The sequence below is a fragment of the Mastomys coucha genome, unplaced genomic scaffold (genome assembly GCF_008632895.1).
Source record: "Mastomys coucha isolate ucsf_1 unplaced genomic scaffold, UCSF_Mcou_1 pScaffold18, whole genome shotgun sequence".
In the NCBI taxonomy this organism is placed as follows: Eukaryota; Metazoa; Chordata; class Mammalia; order Rodentia; family Muridae; genus Mastomys; species Mastomys coucha.
In genome coordinates, this window is record NW_022196900.1 from 15,677,673 (window position 1) to 15,697,084 (window position 19,412).

At 41.6% G+C, this 19,412-nt stretch overlaps 1 pseudogene; it reads left to right on the forward strand.

The window, feature by feature from the left end:
* The first annotated feature begins 8,903 nt into the window (after nt 1-8,903).
* Nucleotides 8,904-10,209, forward strand: LOC116095330 (annotated as a pseudogene).
* The last annotated feature ends 9,203 nt before the right edge of the window (nt 10,210-19,412 follow it).

Below are 19,412 nucleotides of genomic sequence, written 5' to 3' on the forward strand. Positions count from 1 at the left end.
TAGGTATAGAAGAGAGTGAAGACTCCCAATGTAATGGGCCAGTAAATATCTTCTACAAAATTATAGAAAAAGAAATTCGCACATATTATTCAAGTTGATATTTATAACACTTTTCATTTTTATTGACAAGAAAACTGACTTTTGAAGTAGTTCAATTGGTAGGGTGCTTGCCTAGCATGCTCAAAGTCCTGAATTTGATCCTGAGTAATAAAACAGGTCTGTAACCCAAGCACTTAAGAGATAGATGCAGGAGGATCAGAAGTTCAAGGTCACTTCAGAATACCTAGCAGGCTCAAGCCAGCCTGAGCTACTTGAGATCCTGTTCCGATAAGACGGTTAACATCCCCTCTCATCCATGTTACCTATGAAGAATAAACTCTTACAGAAGGGCCACTTGTAACAATGCTGGAAAGGGAACATGATTACCACAGGAAACAGATAATTCATGAATGGTGATCTCATCCATCCTGACTTGGTACATCACAATTTTCACACACCTGGATGGGACAATGCTATAGATGCCCCAGCTCCAGGGCTAGTGCCATTTCCAAGCAATTAATAAAACTTCCAGTCTTAAGATCCAGCTCCCATTCAGAGGCTATAAAGCTCCAAACCTTTTGCCTCACAACAAAATCTCAGCCATCAATGGTTGTTTAAAAACTATAATAATTCATGGGAGCTATCTATTCTTGGAACATTCTATATCTACATTCTTTCTACATGCCAGTCCTGGAATCTTCAGCAACTCCTTGTTTACTTCATGTGAGATTTATGGAATACACTATTGATCACTGCAAAGCCAGGCAATCATGTGTCATACTAGGAGAAACACAAGAAAAGAAAGTGCCATTTCTGCTTTCAACAAGCTTGCAATCTGTCACATATAAAAACAAGAGCCAAATACACAAGTCAGAAGAACACAGAATTAAACATCATCACACTATGAGAAGGCCATCCTGCCATACCGAGGATAAAACACTGTCTATAGAAAGCATACTGAAGTCAGAACCTGAGTTCAAGCTCGGGCAGCATTGCTTTCTAGTACAATGACCTTGACAACCTCTTAGAGTCTTTGAACTAGATGGCTTTGTCCCCTTCCTGTCATAAAATTCTATAACTCTCCATGACTCATCTTGAGATGCAATGAAGGCAGAGTAAACTTTGTGTGAGCAGGAAGGAACAAAGGGGCATTCAAGATATGAACAGCGCGAATCTGAGAAAGAAAGAAAGAGAGAGAGAGAGAGAGAAAGAAAGAGAAAGAAAGGAGGAGGGAGGGAGAGAGGGAGGAAGGAAGGAACGAACAAAGGAAGAAAGAAAGAAAGAAAGAAAGAAAGAAAGAAAGAAAGAAGGAAAGAAAGAAGGAAAGAAAGAAAGAAAGAAAGAAAGAAAGAAAGAAAGAAAGGAAGGAAGGAAGGAAGGAAGGAAGGAAGGAAGGAAGGAAAGGAAAGAAGAAGAAAGTGGTATGTGTGCCATAGTAATGCATTGTGAATTGAGAGTTAATAAAAATCTACTGCCATCCAGACCATGTGCCCACTGCCTTTCATTTGCAACCCTTGGCCCTCCCCAGCTCTTATTGCCATCCCATGTAATCCTAACCTAGCTAGATCACCAAAAATGGCCAAAAGTGGAGTTCTACTCTAAGAAATTCAGCTTGTTGACCATAGCAACCCTATGAACACTAGTTCAGACAAAAAGAGCACATTGAAATGAAACAGGAGGACCTTACACATTCCAAGTGTAAAATCTACCAAGGCTCCATGTGACCTGGAAGCACCCATTTGCTTCATCTGATGCTCCAAGCACTTACTTCAAGTGAGGCCCTGAACCCCGTGGTGTCTTGCTATAACTGTTTCCTGTCCCCTTCTGACCCTGCCATCTTTGCCATGTTTACCCTGATACAACTTGGCCATAGCACAAAGCCATTCTTAAGGTACAATGTTTCATGTTAGGGTGTTGACACCATAGGGAAGCCTTTGACTCACCACAGGCCAGAAGATGAAGCTGTAATTCTCTGTAGTTCCTGCAGTTGTTAGATGCTATAGAATCTATGATACCCAGCTGTGTCTCCTCTCAGGCCCTGATTCTAGATTGAACAAGTTAGGCTAGATTAACAGAATAAGTTACCTAGAGTTAGCAAACCGATTATCTTCTTTGCTGTTTTGCACAAATGATTAGTGTATGATAGTTTAAACCATATGCATATTTTAAAAGATGGATGAACTAGCATAGTGCTCTCACTATCCTATATAGCATCCTATTAAGAAGAAAAATTACTCCAAGTTCTATAAAACAACAAACTTTTATTTAAGAAAAAAAAGTCTGTTCTTAGTTTGGGGGTTATCTTCATAGAGCATCTGCCAATGGAATATAGTGAACATAAAGCTAAAGTGAAGGAGATGAGTATTACTAAATATTGACATGTGTGTGTATGTGTGTGTGTGTCTGTGTTTGTATGTTTGTGTGTCTATGTCTGTGTCTGTGTATTCAGGTGAAGAGTCAGAATCAGAATCAGAACCAGACACTTGAAAAATATTTTACTTTCAAATGACAGAGGAAAAGAGAGTAAGGGGGTGAGCCACCCTTCAAGACAATAAAAAGCTGTTAAAAAGGAAGCATGACTGGGTGTGATGGTAGATGCCTCTAATCCCAAGATTTAGGAAGGAGAGGCAGGAAGATTAGAAATCAAGGCCATCCTCAACTGCATAGGCAGTTTGAGGCCAGCCTGGGCCTCATGAGACATGAGACAATGTCTTAGGAAGAAAAAGAATGAAAGGGAGGGGGGAGGGAGGAAAAGAGAGAGAGAGAGACAGAGAGACAGAGAGACAGAGAGACAGAGAGACAGAGAGACAGAGAGACAGAGAGACAGAGAGACAGAGGGGGGGGGACAGAAAAAGGGAAAGAGGAAACTAAACTACCCTTTGGTTGCTAGCAGCCATCTGCCACAAACTGTCCAAGAACTAGACATACAATTACTTACGCCTCATAAAATCTAACAGAAAGCTACTATTAGTCCGACTACCAGACAAAGGAGCTGGTACAGCTGACTTTATGTGCATGCTACAAAACCAATATTCTGCACAAGGCCCCTTTGACTTCAAAACTCACCTTCAGTCAGCACCCCTCACCCCACCAGTCAGCACAGGGAGGTTCTAGGCCAGCCTCCTGGAACCTCCCCAGTCCTGCTGCAAGGGGCAAGTGCTCTGTGTGCCTCAGTTTTCTCAGTAAAGGAAAGGCCTTTTAGAACACACATCCACACACAGAGAAAAGCTGTTCAAAAGATTGGGCTCACATGTGTGAGCACTCAGAAAAGTTTCAGACTCAACCTAAAGCCCTCACCCTTCACTCTGCTGGACCCAGTTGAAACTCTTGATCTTAAATTCCAGATGTCTTGGGTTGAACTGCTTCAAGGTCTCCTTACCATATACTCTCTTGCTCTGATAATGAGATCTGGAGCAAGCTGGTTCGTGGCTAGTTCCGCATGCAGAGTTTTACATAACTCAAATGATCTGCTTGTCTTTTCTCCAGCCTCTGTTGATGAGCAATCTGAGAAAGAAATTGTTGACAATGATGAACATGCATATACATAAATATGCATGAAGGCAAGATAATGCAGCAGTTATTGCTATTATTACCCCTACGGTTGCTTTGGATGCTGTGATCCAAAGGCACATGATCAGTCCTATAAAGAGGGAAAGGTCAACTGCCTGGACCTGATTACAGGCAAACAATAGTTTCTGCAGACCACAAAACATATCTGAATATTGAAGAAATGCAAAGAAGTCCAAGCAAATACACTTACCTCAGGGGGAAAAAAAGCTAAAACCACGTCAGCACAGACATTTTAAAATGAAGATGGACCAAGCGCTGAAGACAGAGAAGAGGAAATCAAATATGCTATCGAAGTAATCTTCAGTGCTGGCCCTCAGGGGACAAGCTAAGTAACCTAATAGGTGTTTTCCATCTTTGAATTCTATGACTGGAATAGTAATGAAGGTTTTAGTTTGGAATTGGAACGCTGCAGAGAACTTAGGAGGTATACAGGGGAAAAAAATACCCTTCTCTACTATCTACCCACACCCTGTCTGGCTTAAATTCAGACTGACTGATTTCTGTTTTCCTAAGTGCTCACACACCATAACAGCGTTTTTACACGTGGCACGACCATCACACACACATGCATACAATTATGGCTGGAGATGCACGAGGGTTTGTGGATGGATGGATGGATTGTTCATTCCTGATGCGTCAGTTCCCTGATTCACATTCAACACATGGAGCATGAAAGCAGATTTCTTTTAGAAGAGAAAAAGAAAAAACCAGTTGGCTGCTGTAGAGTAGAATTTATGGGTCAGATCCTAATTCCTGGAATATATCAGCAAATGAGTCTTATACTTGTAAGTTACAATGTTTATCTAAAATGATGTCTGTGTTGGAGGAAAGAGGTGGCAAGCACATGGAAAGAAAGGTTTAACATCCCTTTGAGTTTGTTATCAGCAGGATTTGGCATATTAAAGTTACAGTGAGTATGTCTTGAAAGTTAAAGTATCCTCACACTGGTCACGTTCATTTTCTGGTGACGAGTTTGAATTATACATAAGACATGGGAACCACTAACAGTCAATGCTCTGGCCAAGGTGGGGAAGGGCGGACAGTTTCTCCAGATGGTCTAGAAAACCTATCAGTTACATCAGAGTTAAATAATATGTGGGTCAAATTCCACAATCCCAAGTTCAATCCAAATGTGGGGTTTGTTATGCTCCCTCTTAAATAATATTCATATGAGTAGAGGAATGTAATCATAAATGAGTAGACCTTAAAATCTGAAATGAATACATTATTACCTGGGGCTTTTTCATCTTTTGCAAACTGATAGTTGTTGAAATGGAATCTGACCCACACAAACAAATTCATCTTTATGAATGTGAATCTGATATGGCAAAAACCCTTCAGAGCTCCACGCCACATGCTCTTTCCATTACTGAACACTTTCAAGGGTACGCACTAAGTACACGTAAAAGTTATTTTCATTGAAGAGGGCATTAAATCCTAACACACCAATCTCCAAATGCAGTAAATTATTATCAAAAGCTAACAACCGTTACATCTAATGGGGCTCGTTGTGAAATGTACACATGGAAACATACCTATTTCAGCATTTTCTTCCCTCAGGAACATTTGGAACATAATTATTGCATATACAGCATTTGCACTTTTTCTTTCTCCATTGTTATCTAGTGCCATTAAAAATATCTTTCTGGCACAAAGTCTGCCACCTTCGATTTTCCCCCAAGTGAAGATGTTTGAGTTTCTAAGAAGAGCATTAGAATTCTTGCTCCATGGAGACCAGCATTATGCAATCTAGCGCCATAGCTTCCTCCTTTGTGGGGACCAGCCAGATACTGTGTTTAGAGTCTGTGCAACCTTCATTCATCCGCACGGTCTTTTTTTCAGCTAATAGTTATTCATTGTGCCAGCCCCTATTCGGAGTGTTTCATGTGGGAACGGCAGAACAGCAGTCAAGGAGGGAGTGGAGAAGAAACCCTCCATTTTTGAAACAAGGTTCTGATTATACAGTACTTCCTTTGTTAACAGTAATTGCTTGTTACCTTACAACATTATCCTTTAATTAGAAATGCCAATACAGGAAAATGTTAACTAGGCCTCCCACCTATTATCAAATATTAGATATGTCAAAATCACAAGCAGGTGTAGAAAAGCATACTGATGATGATAAGAATGTAATAATAACAACATCTGCCACTTATTGCTTGGAGTGTGCCTGACACCAGGACAAATACTTTAGATTCAACTGCAGGATGATGCAGTCTCTCACTGCTGGGATGGTGTATAATGTACGGCTCTTTCAAGGATACTGCTCAGGATCACATAAATAGCAAAGATGAAAAACACCTATGCCAAAATATGAATAGATGAATAAATGAATTTATCTTGCTGAACGCCCAAGATCTAGGTAATGTTACTTCTCCTAACAGATGACTGAACTTGGAAACAGAGATATGAAGAATTTGTCACAAAATTAAGATTTAAATCCAGTTAGATGTGAGTGACCCCCAGGTCTGTGGTTATGACAGCACTCTGAAGCAAAGTCCCCTGGCATCTTGGGTCTTACATCTCACTTCCTCAATGAATCAAACGTATTCCTCTTTTCTTTTTTCTTTGGGACACGTTCTTACTGTGTAGCTCTGGCTGGCCTGGAACTCCCTATGTAGACCAGGTTGCCTTTGGACTCATAAAGACCCAGCGGCCTCTGCCTCCTGAGTACTGGGACCAAAGGTGTGTGCCACCAAGCCTAACTCCATATACTTTCTGGAAAGTTTTTATTGTACTTTTTTTGAGGGGCGAGCAGGGCAGATGAATCCCTCTTGTGAGTTAGTTCTTTCCGGTCACCACACAAGGCCTGGTCATCACCTCGATGGCAAGTGGTATTTTCCAGATGAACTCTCTCACTGGCCCATGTATTTCTGAATGAAATAATCCCCTCATTCATTTGACAAAGCTTTTAATTTCCATTTATTTATTTATTTATTTATTTATTTATTTATTTATTTATTTGCTTTGTGTGTGTAAGCACACGTACAGGCATGATCACGTGGGAGGGTCACCAATGTTGTTTTCTGAGCTAGGTCCTCTCAGCTAACCCCTAGTTTACAGATTAGATAAGACTAGACAGCTGACAAGCTGTAGGAATCCTCCTGTGTCTGCATAAGATTACCCAGTGCTAAGATTAAAGGTATGTGGCCCCGTTCCTGGATACTTTCTTGGGGGATAGGGATCCAAGTTCAGGTCCTTAAGTTCACTGACGAAGCCATCTCCACGGCCCTCGTCAAGTATCTCTGAGTACCTTCTCTCTTTGTATTTTTTCATACTACTGCTATAAACTCAGTGTTCACTCTGAACTCACAGAAATAACTTCTGCAATCAAGATATCTTAAAATGAACCTTCCTTCCACCCCCCGCCCCAAGAGTCAGTGCTTGCATCAGCAGCAGAAAGCAAGTTCAGGAAGCATTTACAGTGGGAGGAGTTCAAATTGGCTCTTTTCATTGAAACCTGGTGTGGGAATGTGAGAATTTAACTGTGGTGAGCCTCAGTTCCTCAAACACAAAATTAAGACAACGGGAAGGAATAATAATTACCGTCCAAATTCTGCAAAGATTTCAGCATGATATGGTGGACAAGAAGCTCAATTGCTATCTAGTTTCTTCATAAAACGTGTTAAAACAAATCGTGAAATAAAAGGCCATGAATTCGAAGGAGAGTGGGGAAGAGTATTAGGAGGGCTTAGAGGGAGGAGGTAAAAGGAGCAAATGCTGTGATTGTGTTATAATCTTAAAAGTAAAATGTTTAAAAAGGACGTGGGAAAAAAAATGAACCATCTACATGCTGCCAAGGTGTGTAGTGGGTATGCCATCCCTGGAGAATAGCACTGAAGAGAGATGCAGGGGGATGGCTCTGGGAACCCTAGAAAGACACCTGCTACTGGTTCAGGCTTCCCAAAGTTAAAGCCATGCCTCCATCCAGACAGGTGCTCAGACCAATGGCCTCTCAGATGGAAAGTGAAAGGGACAATTATATCTTGAGTTTTACTCTTCCTGGAAGGCCAAAATCAACTCATGTGAGGGAAGTCTCCAGAGTAGAAACTGAGAGAGGGTCAAAGGTTTGGGATTCCTTAATCTCTGAGGTTCCATCTAGCAATTGTGTTTTATGATTCTAACCTCTGACCAATTTACAAGAGTAATTGAAGCCGTCTCAAATGTCTTGTGAATCTATTAAAGCTGAGCACCAGGGTATTGAGAGGAGGGAGAAAGAGGAAACAGTGCACAGACTCTCGTTGGTGAAGTGATTCTAAGTAGAGCTAGGAAGCACAGTAGCACAGCTGAGAGAGGCCAATGCTTGTTTCCCCCTTGCTGGTGCCCCAGGAAGACATAGATCAGCACTTCTAAGCAAATGTGAGTGCACCCTCAGATGAAGTATTCTGAAAGCAGACAAGAAGACAAACATCAAGTTTCATGTTGAAGGGACTAGAGAGATGGCTCACCAGGTACGAGCTGCTCTTGTCAATGACCCCAGTTGTATCCCCAACACCCATATCAAGACGCCTGCTGGATCTCCAGGAGATGCACCGCCCACTTCTGAAGGCCTCTGCAGACATGGCCGTATATACTCACATAGACACACATACACATAGATAAAAATAAAAATGAACACTTCACCTTAAAAAAGAGAATCTCTTTCTCTCTTGGCAAAGACTAAGAATAATTGCTGATTCCCAGATTTCTGCCCTTCATTGGAGAGAGATTCAGGAGGAAACAAGGAAAACTTTCTCCTCGAAAATGTCTTTTAATGAAGTGAGATAACATCTGACACGGCAGAATACGTTGATCTGTAAACAGAGGTACAAAGAGTTATGGGATGGCAACAATAAAATGTTAAAGCCAAGACTAAAAGAAAGTTCCATAAGGAGGAGCTTTACGTTCAGCTTTGAAAAAAAAAAAATGAGCTTTTAGGAATCAGGAGGGTTTCTAATAAAGGTAGAAAAGAAGTTGGGGGTGGGGAAAATCAACCTGCCTGATTAAACAAACGAAAAAAAAGCAAAGATTAGAGGCAAGCAATTTTCTCAAAACATAGTTTTTTAACCTTACTACTACTTGAAAAATCTAAACTAAAATAGTAAACTACAAATTTATTTCTTTTCTGTCAGATTTGCAGGTAATTTTAAGACAGTACCTAGTGTTGACACAAATTAGAATTGTGTGAAGTTTTCATGAGAAATCAAACAATATATATTTATCAAGTCCTTTAAAAGTATTGCTACAATTTTACCCAAGAAATCCAAATCTGACATTTAATTCTAAGAGGAAGAAAACTCACAGAATCCTCTTTCCTTCCTTCACAGCGATCCAACTGCCAGAAGCTCACCATGTCCATTCTCAAGATCCATGCCAGAGAGACCTTTGACTCCCGTGGGAATCCCACTGTTGAGGTGGATCTATACACTGCAAAAGGTCTCTTCCAAGCTGCAGTGCCCAGCGGTGCGTCCACTGGCAACTAGGAGGCCCTAGAACGCGGAGACAATGAAAAGACCCACTTCATGAGGAAGGGTGTCTCACAGGCTGTTGAGCACATTACTAACACTGTTGCACCTGATTACCAAGAAAGTGAATGTTCTGGAGCAAGAGAACATTGACCAGATCATGATCAAGATGGACAGCACCGAGAATAAATCTAAATTTGGTGCAAACGCCATCCTAGGAGTATCCCTGGCTATCTGCAAAGCTGGTGCCGTGGAAAAGGGGATGCCCCTTTACCGTCACATTTACCGGCAATCCTGAAGTCATTCTGCCGGTCCCACCTTTCAGTGTGATCAACGGCCGTTCTCATGCTGGCAACAAGCTGGCCACGCAAGAGTTTATGATCCTGCCTGTGGGGACATCCAGTTTCCGGGAAGCCATGTGCATTGGAATAGAGGTTTACCACAACCTGAAGAACGTCATCAAGGAGAAGTACAGAAAGGACGCCACCAATGTGGGTGATGAGGGCAGATTCGGTCCTAACATCCTGGAGAACAAAGAAGCACTGGAGCTACTCAAGACTGCAATTACCAAGGCTGGCTACACTGACCAGGTTGTCATCGGCATGGATGTGGCTGCCTCTGAGTTCTACAGGTCTAGCAAGTATGACCTGGACTTCAAGTCTCCGGATGACCCCAGCAGGTGCATCACGCCTGACCAGCTGGCTGACTGTACATGTCCTTCATCCAGGACTACCCAGTGGTGTCCATTGAAGACCCCTTTGACCAGGACGACTGGGATGCCTGGTAGAAGTTCACAGCTAGTGCAGGCATTCAGGTGGTGGTCGATGACCTCACAGTGACCAACCCTAAGTAGATTGCCAAGGCTGCAGGCGAGAAGTTCTGCAACTGCCTCCTGCTCAAAGTGAACCAGATCACCTCTGTGACCGAGTCTCTGAGGGTGTGTAAGCTGGTCCAGTCCAATGGCTGATCTGGGGAGACTAAGGACACTTTCATTGCCAACCTGGTGGTGGGGCTCTGCACTGGGCAAATCAAGGCTGGTGCCCCTTGCCGATCTGAACACCTGGCCAAGTACAATCAGATCCTTAGAATCGAAGAAGAGCTGGGCAGCAAAGCCAAGTTTGCTGGCCGGTCCTTCAGGAACCCCCTGGCCAAGTAAAGCATGGACTGGAGATCCCTGGAGCCACCAGCTGCTTAGGTCCTCTGTCCCTGATGTCATCCAATCCAAGGCCTTGTCCCTGATGTCATCCATCCAAGGCCAACCCAGTGTTTGCCCCTCCCACGCCATTGCTTCCTTAGATGTCCACACCTGAACCTGCTGGAGACCCCAGCTTTGTAATCACGTGATTGGTCTGAATCATTGTTTCTGTCACCTGACTTCCCAGCTAGTGTCTGGAGCCCTCGGAACTCCAGTGTCATCTCTAGGGTGCCCACCATCAAGACTCCCCCAGTAGTTTACATGCAAAAATAAAAGCTGCAGAAGCCCATGGGGGAAAAAAAAGAGGAAGAAAATTCACAGATCTATATAAAGAGATATAGGAAGAAATTATCTATAGAGATAAAATATTATGAATTATTAAATGTTTAATGATATTTTCAGAGTAAAATATACAGAAACTATATATAAAGAAATATGTTATAAAACATGTGTCTTTACTTATTTTGGGGTCTTCCTTGAACTCACTGTGTAGCTGAGGATGATCTCCTACCTCTGGTTCCCTGGGTTCCACCTCCCAGTGCTATTCAACACACCCAGCTACGGTATTTATATTTTTAAAAATATTTAGTGGCGTTGCAAATTTTTTATAATGTACTAAGTAAGAAATAAGAGTTCTGAATATATACTCATGTCTATATATAATCATATCTACATGAACAGTGAAGCAAAGATGAGGAGGTATATCTAAAGATATTCTGCTTCTGAGTGAAGGGATTATATGATTCTACTTAATTCTTCTTAACATTTGAAATATTCCAAATTTTTAATCAGAAAAAAAAATAATTCTTTTTAGAACACTGGTTCTCAACCTGTGGGCCGTGGCCTTCTTGGGGTCAGATGCCTGTTTTTCAGGTATCACATATCAGATATTTATGATGTAATTTATTAGTAGCAAAATTAGACCTGTGACATAGCAAGGAAAATAATTTTATGGTTGGAGGTCACAACAACATGAAGAACTGCATTAAGCAGCTCTAAGAAGGTTGGGAGCCATTGCTTTACAACAATTTTAAAATGACTCGAATGTAGACAGACAAAGAATTGAAGTTGTCATTCAGCACCGAGAATAATAAGAACAAAGGCAAAAAGACATGTGAAAAGGGCACTTTGGAAGCCACAGAGGAGAGCAAAATGTCCAGAGTCGATGAAACCGGAAGGAATCTGGAGTTGGATTACTGGTGACCTTCAAGGCTATGCTCATGAATTATTCCTGGGAATAGTGCAGCTACTTATGAAGGGGATTATGTGATCACCCCGACCTGAAAGGAGATTGTCTGTGTGACAATCTGGGAGATACAGGATTAGCTAACAAGAGAAAACTAGGAGAAATTGCTCATATAGACTCCGGTTTAGTGGTGCCTCCTTCAGTAATAACCATAATGCACAGGTCAGTTGTGTATGCTCACACACAACGCATGCACACATTATCCCACTAATAACTCAAGCAGCAGTTTCCTAATAGAGCCCTGCCTCACCTCTATGTGAATCTATGTGAATGCTTTCTATATTCTCTATGTCCTATTTTTTTTCTACTTTTAAACTTTTTTTTTCAAGTTTTTAATATGGAACACAACTTAGAACATGACACCAGCTCAGGTCTGTCTTAGCTGAAGGTCTATCTCATTAGCCCAACCCTGCACCTGGCAAGACTCAAGCTTTAGTAACAGATGAATCCAGGAACTAAGAGTTGGACAATGATACCAGGAGCTGGAGCTTCCTAGAAAAGAAGGAACATTTAGAATCTCATGTGGTGAAGCACTGAAGGAGCCCTCCTCTCTCCACTACCTACCCTGATGCCTTACCTGCTTGGAATGCTTCTTGGTCTGTGTAGTCATTGAGACAAGACTTCAGCTTCATCTTTACCCCTGCTAGCCTACCCTATGCCCCAGGAAGGCCAACAAGAAAGCCAAAGCCAGCCCTAGAAGAAACTAGTTAGTTCATAAAGCTAGTTCACACACCAACAGCTCTTCTACCTGTGTGTCATCCAACCTAACTCCTAAACAGGAGCTTAGAACAAAAACTTGACCCAGAAGACAATATAGCACAAAGGCAGAGTGTCTCTGGTAGACCTCCCCTCCCTAGGAAATCCACAGGCATTGGCTAGACATAGAAATTGTCCATTTTTTCCTGGAAGAAAATAATTCAATAATCCTGGAGAAAGATGATCCAGGCATTATGTAGAACAGTTGTTGGGGGTGGGGGGTAACAGCAAGTAGGAGTCAGAAGTAATAGACACACCTGTGAGAGATTCAGCTAAATTTGAGCCCAGGTGGCGAGGAGCAAGATGAACTGGGGTGCAATGAAAGAGAGACAAAAAGAGAGTTTCACATGAGAGACTAGGCTTGCAATGGTGACTTCTCATAGCATCAGTAGGGGAAGGAATTATGGGAAGAGAAAGGCATTTTACAGATTGATGGGATTTGTTTTTATAGTAGTCCAGCTCAGAGAAAATTCAAAGCAAAGAGCAAATGTCTTAGCCCTCAAAAGAGTCTCATTTACAGAGAATCAGAATCTGAAGGTCAGGTGACCCAAACAAATCATCATATTCACTAATAGAAGTTCCTAGATTCAGGCTTAACTTTAATAACAACTGAGTGTAGCTTAATAGTGGAGCACTTGCCTTCTATGCACTGGATTCTCAGCACAACCACTAATGGGGAACATATCCACCAAAATGTAACCCTTTCCCCACAGGACTACAAACACCGTCATCAATTATATACCTCACTAGCTTTTTCTTCTTAGTTTTTTATTTACTTCTTCATAGGAGACCCAATGACTGAGGGTCCTTGTTATCAGTTTGCAGATGAAAAGCCCCAATTGGGATATAAAAAGGCTTAGGGCTGAAGAAATGGCTCAGTAGTTAAGAGTGCTTACTGCTGTTGAGGCAGGCACCTTGAATGTAATGCCAGCTCAAGGGGCTCCAAAGTCCTCTTTTGGTCTTTGTGAGCACCTGCACACATGTGCACATAACCCCTCCTTTACACACATATAGAATTTAAAGTAACTTTTTGAAAACCTTGTCTAAAATCAAACTAGATTCTAGCACTTTCTATCAATTGCTTATTCTACCTGTAGCCCTGGTAAATCTAATCATAAAATAAAAGGCCGGGGGGTGGGGGTGGGAGGGTGGGGGCTCCATCTCAAGGAGATTCAAATGGAAAGACATCTCTAAAAGGGATTTGGAACACTCCAGAGGCATGAAGTCAATGGCATTCCTTTTTAAGATTATAAAATAGCTTTAAATTGTTGGACAAAATATCAACACCATGTGAAAAGTTTTCCAGAATTTGATGCTACACTAGTATTTTTAGGAAATGCCACCTGAATGAACTCATCTTACATCTATAATGTCACTCTGAAAAGGCATTTTAACAAAGAGGAAAGTAAGAAAATCAGTTCTCTACTTTGAACACTTAGAGTTTTACATCTGTGAACAGACACCATGACCAAAGCAACTCTTTTAAGAACAACATTTAATTGGGGCTGACTTACTGGTTCAGAGTTTCAGTCCATTATCATCAAGGCAGGCATGGTGCAGGAGGAGCTGAGAGTTCTACATATTTATCTGAAGGCTACCAGCAGAATACTGGCTTCCAGGCAGTTAGGATGAGGGTCTTAAAGCCTACATCCACAGTGACACACCTACTCCAACAGGGCCACACCTTCTAATAGTGCCACTCCCTGGACCGAGCATATATAAACCATTGAGAACACTGTCGAATATCTTTTAGGCTTTCAGCCATTGTATGTGAATGTTATGCCCATGTATATGCATATGCAGGCCAGATAATGGCCTCTCTTCGTTAGGTGCCATCCTCTTTGTTTTTAAGGCAAAATCTCTCATCCATCTTGACCTCACAGAATAGGCTAAGCTTGTTGCCCTGCCAACCCTAAAGATTCACCTGCCTTAGCTCCCTCTCCTGTGTTAAGATTTACAAACTCCTCCCATGACTTTTTCACTCGGGTTCTGAGGGAATGAACTCACATCCTTGGGCTTGCAAGGCAAGCTCTTTACCAGCTGAGTGGTACCCCCAGTCTCAAGTGTATTGGCTGACATCAATCATACATATTATAGCAATTTTGGTAAGGCTAAACATAATTTAGTCCTTTTAGCATTATTGAGTCCGATTCTCCTTGGCAGACCAGCAGTATAGTGGAGGAAGAACTATGGATCCAGAGACAGGAGTTCAGCTCTGGCCCCTGGTAGTTTGTTAACTGTGATAGGACAAGTTTTAGCAGAATTTGTCTCTGTCTTGGATGCCTGCCTGATAGAAGACTTAAAAGATGAATTTATACTAATACTCAGAGCACAAAGCTAGGCACAGCAAGAATTCAATAAATAGTGTTTATGATGATAGACAAAAAAGGAACAGAATTAAAAAAGAAAACCCAGTGTAAGCCAGCCTGGAAGGGCTAACAGAGAAAACTCACTCTGGAGCCTTCAAACTTTTCATAAAATACAACATACACTTGAAAAATATGTGCTTGGTTCTGACACTCATACTTTTGGTGATCTTGGAAAAGATATCCTGTCATCTTTGGCTCGAATTTTACAAAAGACAGGAATAAAAACACTTACCGGTGACCTTTCTAGAAACACAGTGAGTGTTTGCTTTTCAAAGTTCAGTCGTGGTTAGACGTTCCCTACATCAAAAGTCATGCCTGCTCCGGCCTTTAGATAACCACATGCACATTCACAAAGCCATACAGAAGCAGACCAGTTCACGCTTTGGTGTGGGTTTCCAGAAAGGATATGTGGCCATCTTTCTAGGGAAGGCATCAAAATATTTGGACATTCACACTGTTGGAAATAAACAGAAAGCCCATATTTCAAAGTGTATTTCTTCGTGCTTCTTCATCTGCAAAGCTGGGGTCCACTCATTTCCTACCCTTTGAATAAAATGCCTCTTTAAATGTTGGAGGATTTATGTCAGTTCCTCTCCCCCTTCTCCAAGACAAATCACTCTGGTGCCTTTGACTTCTGCAGAGCACTCTGGAATGCTCTGACTCTATTAAAGTGCTTGGCACCCCGTGGACCTTAATAAAATACTCTGGACAAACTGGTTAATAGATTGACTTTTGCCATAGATCTTATTTCCCAAACTTCTAAACATGCCTGTAGCTTTCCTGTCCAAGTTCAAATATAGCATAACACATCACAAGAGCCGAGAGACAGGAAGTCCATCTCGGAACCTGGCACCATAGTCCTGAATGGAAAATACCATTTGTTTCCTTGGCAATCTGTCCTTGGTGAGTGGAAAGAAGTGGGGAGCAAGAGGTTAAGAACCACACCACAGCACCCCAGTTCCCAGAGGATGGGTTAGGGTGGCAAAATCTATTAAAAGAGTGTCATTAGGAACAGGTTAAATGTTCTGTTCTTCTGCAGGAAGGTGGAGCAGAAGTCTGGAGTTCTAATGGTCTCGTTATGAGCAGCTTCTGCTCATGAGTTCCTAATCAAGAGTTGTGCTGCAGGAAGGGAAGAAAGCAAAGGGCGACAAGTAATGAGAAAGTCACTAGGCACATAGAAGCTACGAGGCAGAAGACCTTTCCAGCATGTCAGGATCCAAAAAGAGTACCTTTTAGTGTTTGTTTTGATTATATTTGCCTGTAACCCAGCAACTGGGCCCAGATGCCAGGAGTCCAAAGAGAACACTGCTGATCACCGGGATAGCAAAAGAAGGAGCAGCTTTTGTGTCCTTCGACATGAGGTTCTTCTCAAGGTGAGTGCAAAGAGCTGGGGAGGGCCCTGCGGAGCTGCTGAGAGCCCTTCCTTTCCTTTTTTTCCTAACAATCGTCAGGATGATTTACAACCACACATGTGCTCATTGCTGGTTTCTTCTTCTTTTTTTTTTTTTTATTTTTTTATTTTTTTTTATTTTTGAAGGCAGGACATGGTGAGAAATGAGAATCTTGGGCCAGAGTTAAAGCTGATCTTTTTCAAGAAGGCAGATGAATTTTGCAGTCCCCACACCCTTCACTTGAGACTTCCCTCCCAGGACCTCAACCTCCCCTACCTAAAGTAGTCATCCCTCCACTCGGTGCCACGGTAACTGTTTGGAGTCCAAGATCTGCACTTTGCTCAATAAGCTAAGACACCTCCCTTCAGACATGCTCCATGTGTCTTGATAAACTAAAGCAATGTGCTCAATGCGTGAAGTTCATTAGGTCTGTGATAAAAATCACATTGAAATGATCTCAGACAGAGAAAAGCTTGTGATTTCAACAGACATCCAGGGAAAGAACAGTATTCTAACATTTTCTTAATATCCTTTGCAACTAGATAGTCTGTTACCCCGTTCAACCTGAAACCCCCATTTTCATTGTAGTTTGTTTTGTTCACCATCCTCTGGAAATAAGGAAGTGTGAAGCATGAGATGGGCACTGGATTTGTTTAACCATTATTCCTTTGGCATTTGGTGGTAACTGGTGAAGGCAGTGGAGAACCAAGGGCCTCGGTTGTGGTAAGGATTGTTATCACTGAACTGTGTCTCCAACCCTGAAAGTCACTAGATGAATCAATCCAAATTCTGAGGATTCTTCCCTTCACATGGGTTTTATTTGGTGTGTCTGAAAATACTTCAGTATTTCTTTTATGTAAAGACTCCTAGAGTACTCGTGATAATTTGAGTAGCACAAAAGCACCATGTGAGTTTCGTTTGGTTGGCTCACTTAGTAAACTGAAGTTTCCTGATTATTCAGATATTCTCTGTTCACTCAACACTGGCAACCTTTGTGATCCATTGAGTGGCAGTACGTAGATGACCAAACGTGACCAGACTGATGACTCAGGAGATATTTTAGAATCCTGCAATTGGTACAAAACCAGTTTTCCAGGGTCCATTACGAAACTTCACAGTGGTAGCTTGAAATCAGCTGTGATGGGAGTTTTATGCCATAGAATGTCCTCAACTCCAAGAGAATCAGTTGTTGAGCATGCACTCATAGGGGAGGAGCTGGAGTTCAGTAGCTAAGGTGTTTGCCTAGCACATGGGAAGGCATACTCACCTCCCACTAACCAGGTACACATTGTAATCCCAAGGTGATGAGAAGTTCAAGGTCAACCTTAGCAACATAGAGCGTTCAAGGCCAGGCTGGGCTGTCTGAGAGTCTATCCCAAAGCCAACCAAGCCATCAAGCAAGCCTCTGCTTCTAAGTCATCATTCTAGACACAATTATCAATTACTATAAAACTCAAATACAGAGCAGAGAATAAATGAATCACTAATGTATTCATGCATCACTGACGCTGACAGCAGCAAAAGTGCAGTTCAATTTTAATTTAATTTTCTTTGGAAAGTATTCCCTACTGTTTTTTTAAAACAACAGCAAAAATGTTATTTCTCTTATAGATAAAAGTACGCAACTCAGACTTGGTTGTGATGTGGTCATTCCTTTTATTCTGTCTGTGGCCCTCACAGAGGGTTCAGCAGTACCATGTTTGCTCAAAGCACCTGGGGAGTCCAAACATCTGTGGTCCATTGCAGCTATGAATGAGTGGGCCAGGAAATATCTGCCATTTTCACTGGAAGACATGTAGAAGTTACTGGTCATGATGACTTTGTAATTTGCTTGGGTTTGTTGCTGTTGTTTTATAAGATTTACTTGCATTTTTTAATTTATGTATGTCTTTTTTTTTAGTTTTGCATGTATTTTGTTTGTTATGTATGTCTATTATATGTGTATTTATGTTTTATAATACATGTTCTCATTTATTTGTATTATATATAAATACATATAATCATACTTATGTAATACATAATAAGAGAATAAAATATGTAACTATATGTATATTCTACGTGAGTATATACCATGTGTGTACAGGTGCCAGTGGTGGCCAGAAAAGGGTGTCAGTCTCCTTGAAATTAGAGTTACAGACTACATGACCTAGCTGACTTGGGCTCTCTGGAAAAGCAGCAGGAGTTCTTAACCACTGAGCCATCATCTTTCCAGCCCAAAACCTTGCACTGTGGATCTGTATAAGCTGCACCTTTCTTTCTTGTCAGGCACCAACTGCTTAAATTTTAGGATGCTAGATGGGTGGTGGTTTAATCCCAGCACTCAAGAGGCAGAGGCACATGGTTCTCTATGACTAGGAGGCCAGTCTGGTCTACAGAGTGAGGTCCAGGACAATCAAGTCTACACAGAGAAACTCTGTCTAGTAAAACCAAACAAGCAAAACCAAAAGAGAAGGTTATAATTCGGCTCTGCAATAAATAAACAGAATACTTTAAGTAATGCAATGTCTTTGAATTAAACTCATAGAGCATATGAGGTGTGTTTGTGAACAAACAAATGATAGGAATGTTTTAAAAGCAAGGAAAGTCAAGGATGTAACTCAACAGTACAGTGCGTACCTAGCATGGTAAGGCTTTGGGTTTGATCCCCAGCAAAACAGCAATAACATGTTGAAATGACAAAGAACATGCCAAGTTTGTCCATGGGAGACCAGCCTCGGCTATGTGTCCAAAAGAGAAAGAAAGAGTGGCCGGGAGGAAATAAGGAAGACAAGAAAGAAGGAAATATAAGTTTGGGGAAAATGAACTGTTAAGCAATGTTAGGTCACTAAAATAATTAGATTATTAATTTTCCTGCTAGGGCACACTGAGTAGTTCACTTATGCAAACAAGGTAAAGAACAGGAATCAGTCCTGACATCAACAATTTTAAGAGATTAAATTCAGGGCACATCTAAGACTAGCATAGTCACTTCATTATCCTAGGACATTCACATAAAAATTAATATGACTCATCTTAACTTTCAGTTTTCCTGAACAGGACCTGAGGGAGCTATGGTTGTACTGCTCTCTCCACTTAGGACAGAGAGCCATGCCTCATTCCCATGGATGCTCAGCTCTACTCTTTATGGTACTGCTTTCTCCTACAGTGTTGTTCCTCAGCATGCTTGCCATTCATTGAACATGCTTTTATTAAACGTGTCTATAGATAACTGCCATACCCAGAGAGAGCCTTCAATCTCCCTCCCACTGCTGCAATGCCTTCTTAGTTACCTGTGCTGCCCTCGACATTCCACATTCCACATTACAGCATCAGCACTTTCCCCTACTTAAGAAAAGTATTTGTTTACACTTACCCATTCACCTCTCTCCCTCTCCCTCTCTCTCTCTCTCTCTCTCTCTCTCT